Genomic DNA, 6,000 nt, shown 5'->3' with positions numbered 1-6,000 from the left:
ACCCTGATCAGAAATGATCCATCTCCCCTTTTTAAATGCCTCCTTATGATTTAAAGTGTTTCTTAGTCTTTATCAAGCATACACTTTTAAGGTCACTATTTTTGTTTAGTCAACAAACTTCCCCATTGCTTTTCCCTGTTTGTGTACACTGTCTCTTTCTCAGTTCCGTTTTTCATCTCATATTTGTATTTTATACCCTCATCTTTATTTCAGAATACCCTTTGCCTTTATTATTGTATTTTTTATTTCTTAAGAATTATTTTCCATCATCTTTCTCTTCCCTTCAACTGTCATCTGGTCTATTCACTTCATTATTCTCTTACTTCCATTTAGACAGCAGTATGTCATTCCAGGTGCAGCTGTGTTAAGATAGTTCTGGCCATTGCGTTCTCTAGTAGACAGGTGGAAATGTCTGTGATCAATCTGTTACATTTCCAGTTATTCATCTGTGCTGGTATGTAACTTAGTGGGACTTTATCGTGCTTCTATCTGTAATCTACAGTCCCAGGTTTTACAATGCTCCTTTTAATTCTTGCTTGTGTACTTCAATTACTTATGTCCATTTACAAGCCTTGCTCCTCAGATCACTAGAAAAGATAATGCTCATTCATATGTCTAATTTTGAAGCACAAAGTGCTATTCTAAGTTCAGACAAGGAATTTACTAAAACTCAAAGGCAGTAAATGCTTTGTAGAATAAGGTAAATATATTTAGTTTTCTAGGTATATTTACTAGATTTGTAGTAAAAAGATTTTACTTCTTTTCTCACTAGTTTTAATTTGCTTGTACTACTTCTACATATAGATGCACTAGTGTCAGAAATGACAATGGGCTGTTCATTTTTTATTTCATAATTCATTTACAAAGCAGTTAATATCACATTAAAAAGTTGGATTAATGTTTTTTGTCTAAAACAAGATCATCTGGATTCCTTTGGGAAAGTGCTTTAGAAAGTATTTTCCCTTGGTGTTCCTGTTAGTTTACAAGGCTCAGACTTCCATTCAGATTATAGAGAAAATAAATCATTGTGGTTTTAAGCAGCCTCAAGAGCCTGTCTGCCCAAAGCTGACATCAGAAGGAATCATTGTATCTTCCTTTTCTTGTCTGGGGAGCAGTGGCATATATTTAAACTGTCATACATCAAGGTTATTGTTTGCCAGTAAGGGGCGTCCAAGAGGATTATGTTGCAAGGACAGCCATGTCACACAATAAATGTGATGTGCGACACATAGGGAACGTCAAACTTCCTTCACATAGACTGCAGTAGGATGCCTACCCAATGGATGCCATGGGTTTCCTCATGGGGGCAATCATTTTCAAACCTCATGCTATTGAATATGGCTGCAATAACTGTACATGGTAAGGAGCTCTTAGGACAAGACCAAATCCCAAAGCTATTTGTTCTCTCAAATCTAGGAGGAAAATGCCTTCCTGGAAAAGATGAGAGTAAGTTGGCTGATCCTCTCAAACTGGTATATCTTGCAGGGGATTTCTGTGTACATAACACATGAATATTGAGGCTGTTGCAATGTTTTCTATAGCTGACGTCATCCTCTAGTACTAATGCAGCTTCTTCACTCAGAGAAGCAACTGTGAGAGAATTCTAGAAACAAGTATCTTAAATCTGGCAGGGGCATGAATAGTGGTAATAGGGACGTATGGCTGACAAATAGCTAGACCTGCCTTCTAAGAGCTTCAGGGACATTGCAGTGCAGTATAGCTTGTCAAAGCTGAATAGAAAAAGATGTCTCATAACATGTGTCACTTCCAAAACTGGTTCAGTGTATGAGATGAGCTGCTTTGATGTTCTCAGATGCTTTCTTTCTGGCATTCTCCCAGTCCAGTAACCCTGAATTTTCCCTGAAGTACTGCCTCAATGTATCTGCCATCCACCTTTCCAAAGGGGGAGGTGGGATCAGAAAGCTTTTCAGCACTGCCAGTTCCTCCAGGAATCTGACTCAAGTGCCACTTGTCTGTTCCAGATGAGCTTCCATTTTGCCTCCTTTCAGGTCAAACCTTTTATTTTCTACTATTAAAGCAGTGAACATATAATCATTTGCTTTTCCACCCCTTTAATTTTGTCTGAAACTGATTCTGACCCTTGGGTTTAATTACTCTGAGACAATCCTGAGCTACCTGTAAAAACTCTCTGTGAAGCAAGGCCATTATGTTCATCCTAACTGTGTTTTTCAAACTGATGATTACTCCTGCCATCCAGTCCTCAGGTATGTTTGAACTGCTCACAGAGATTTGTAGTTAAGCTCCCAGAAGGTCTTCCTACAGAGTAGCACCTCCAGTTAATAAGAACCCAGTCCAGGTTCAGGTGCAAAGGTGCTGTTAAGACCATTACCCTTCCCCTAATGTCAGTGAGAGCAAGGCAATGCATCAGGTTAAGAGCATTAGCTATTAATTGTGCGTCTTCTGTTACAATTTCCAAATGTGTGTCCGTTGATACAACCAAAGTTTGTTCTGCAGAATAGCAGAATTTCAAAACTTGAGGCTCTTTATGAGTCTTGGTATTGTCTCGGTCCAAAAGAGTTATTGCTGTAATTCCATTTGGATAAAGGATGCTTGCCACATCCTCAGCAATTTGTTCACTGTGACTTTTATGGGTATGCGATCCCACAGCCTTCTCCAATTTCTGATAATTGATTGCTAACTCTTGAAGAAAACTGCAAGAAGCAGGGACTGATGGGAAAGGAATTTGCCCACTTTCACACTCCATGTTCAGTAAATCTGTACTTGAATCTTTGGTAGCAAGAAGGATGAAGAGAAGCAGAGAAAACACAAAACTACTTTTAGCTCAAGTAAGACGGGACTGTGCTGACTCCCCAGATGAAGGACACTGCAGGTATTCTTTGCACAGATGCTCTGTTTCCTCCCTAACTAACTGCAGGGGAATGTCAGACACAGTGCTGCTCAATCCATATCTCTTCATCTCTTCAGCATAATTATTCTCTTCACTTTAGGCCTTCATCTCTCATACAAAAGAATAAAGCACGCTGGCTTTGCATAGACAGGTTGTCAATGCTCTACAGAGAAGCAGTGTTCATGTTGCTGCAAGAAACATCATGTAATAGTGGAATTAAACTGGTCTGAAAATGCAGCATCCAGCATCTTCCTACTAACAAAGAAAGATCACTGCTGGACTTAAAAACTCGACTCTGCTGCCTCAGATAGTTGGGGTTTTTTTCCTGCATTTCATTCGGTCCAGAAATTCAGACCTTTAGCAGCATGTGGTGATGACCACAATAGAAGCACACCGTCGTGTTTATTCTTCAGTGTCAAGTAAATAGCCCTTTACTAATGTACCTCTTTACTCTTGAAACATTAGATTAGTCATTATTTATCCAAATCACTGTTTGAAAACATTATCATTGTCTTCCAAAAGTAAATGGAAACTATTCCACGGACTTCACAGCACACTAATACAAGTGAAGTACTAATTATTATTCTACTGTACCAGTAACTATTCTAGTGTTCATTTGTCTATTTTGGGATATACTGAAAGCAGCATCCTCATATGTTTCTTCTAAAGTAATTTAGAAGAAAAGTTATTTTTTGAAGGTTTTTTGTTGTGTTTTTTTTTTTAACATGGCAGTTTTAAATTCGCAGATTGTCTCAGTAAGTAGGTTATATTTGAATGTATCAATAAATGTTCTGAGTAAGAAAAGAGAAGAAAATAGTATTGTTAGGTGTAGTCCATGTGCAACAGTTCAGAGTAATCATAAACCAACCAGTAACTTCCACAACAGGCATCCATCCCTCTCTAGAAAAAAACATGGTACTCAGTACAAATCTATGTATGTAACACATGTATCTTCAGATTTATACCAGGTAAGAAAAACAAATGGTAGCCTCTCAGTTTGTTGATCATTTAAGCCAGTTGTAATGCCTCAACATTTAATGAAAAAATAATCATTTGAGAAGCTTCAATCAAAGGAGAGAGGGTGTATTAACAAGCTGAATGCTGAATACCTAATTAGGTATGACCTATCTCTGTGAGCACATCTTGTGTGTCAGCTAGAAAGCCATCTTCCTAGAAAGCCATCCTTGAGGCACAGATAGTTTTCTATTTCTGCTGAGCTGCCTTAATCAGTTCAGAGGCAGAAGCTCACCAGATTACAGTATTTTATTTCCTTAATTACAAGATGTTTGCTTCATTCTTCTCTTGCAAGACCATTTACCCTGATTCGCTCTCTGTATTAAATGTTTTTAGATATGGGGTTATTTAGGCATTAGTGAAATAGAATCTATTCTGACTGTGAGCAATTAAGAGAAAGTGCACATCTGATCCCTGGAAAGGAGCTGCACTAGTTTTTGATCTGCTGCTCATTAGACATTCTTGTGAGGCTGCAGACATTGCTGGAGTAATGATGGCTTAGCTTTGGAGAAAATATTTGTCCAGACTAATAGCTCTTCCTGACAGAATCAGAATCATTATCAACTGCTCTGCAGCTGCTAAATGTAGAATTACAAGAGATACTTTTTTACCCAGTTACTTTTTGTCACACAAATTCTAGTCAGGTGGGGGTGTGAAATTGTCAGGTTTTGTTTATTATTCAATATCATAAATGGATGAACTTTAGCAAAGTTGTATTATGCTTTGCTTCTGGGTGACCCCTGAAGTCCCTGGACAGGGCAATCTTGCATGGCTGGTTTGGGCTTCTGGAAATGGCCACGACCTCGTTTCTCATGTTGTACAACTTGATTTTAAATACTTCTTAAAGATTCCTGTAAACACTTGCAAAGGTCAGACTACAGTGGCACAAATAGTGAGAAATGTTTCCAAAAATGCAAGAACGCGTGCTTTAGACATATCACATGTCTCTGTTCTTACTCAGTTCTGTTGCGGCTTAACCTGGCAGGCAGCTCAGCACCATGAAGCCATTTTCTTACTCCCCTCTCTCTGTAGGGAGTATCATTGACTTGATACCCTTGTTGGTTCCCAGACAGACTTTTTCCTTTAGATGTTCTACAGGAGGAAAGGAAAGGAAAGAAACTTTTTATATGAAGTGGTCAAACAAGAAAAACTTGCTATGAAATGTAACTTTTTAATAACAGCCTCTAGGCACAGAAGTGAAGGTAAAGCAAAGAGGCAAAGTATTTTAAAGGCAGACAGTACATCATTTCTGGAGCACCTGTAGCACATACTTTTCTGCAGCTTCTGACAGCTGAAAGCACTGAAACACGTTGCTTACAGTGGAAGAGATAATTCAAAGAAGTAAAAGTTAAAGCAATTTTCTGGAGAGTATAAGATGGAAAAGACTTTTTGTTGCAAGGATCTCTGTGGGAAAGAAAGCAAGCCATGCCAATTAAGTGACAGCTGTCCACTATGCTTCATCATAGATGAGATTAGTAGATTTGAGATCAGCTATTTGTACCTTGCTTTTTTCAAAGAGCCACAGAGTGAGTATACAGAACTATCTGTATACTCTGTGAGATCTGAAAGTCTCGAATAGAAAGAGCCAATGCAATCGTGGTTCACAGTGATTACATTGTGTATGAAGTATTTAATTAAAAAAACAGACTTATTGATAGAGTGTTGCATACTTGACAGAAATCAAGTATTTCTTTTAATGTGTATGCATTGTACTTAATGAATGGACACGGCTTTCCAAATGCCTAGCTTTTTGCATTTATGAGTCTCCAAAAGCATAAGAATCTGGATGAGATGGGAGTGCTTGGCAGCGTCCCTGCACCCACATACCACTTTCATGTCTCACCAAGCTCTGCCTTCCACTGCCAGTGCGCTTTGCCTAATTCGGTGTAGAGTCACCACCACATTTTTCAGATGTGATTGTGACATGCAAAGGACATGATTCATCAATACCCTGGAGCCTGTGCCTCACTCTTTGCATATTTGCATTTCCATTGATTTGAAAGGGCTACTAAGCATCTGAGTCCAGGCAAATCCTGGCCTGTGTAAGCCTGGAAACATTATTTAAACTCCTGAATAGGAGCCTGACAAAGTGTAAGTTCTGTGTTCCTCTGTAAACT

The sequence above is a fragment of the Coturnix japonica genome, chromosome 7, assembly GCF_001577835.2.
Source record: "Coturnix japonica isolate 7356 chromosome 7, Coturnix japonica 2.1, whole genome shotgun sequence".
NCBI classification, from domain to species: Eukaryota; Metazoa; Chordata; class Aves; order Galliformes; family Phasianidae; genus Coturnix; species Coturnix japonica.
The sequence above is the reverse complement of the archived record's forward strand: the minus strand, read 5'-3'. Positions refer to the sequence as shown.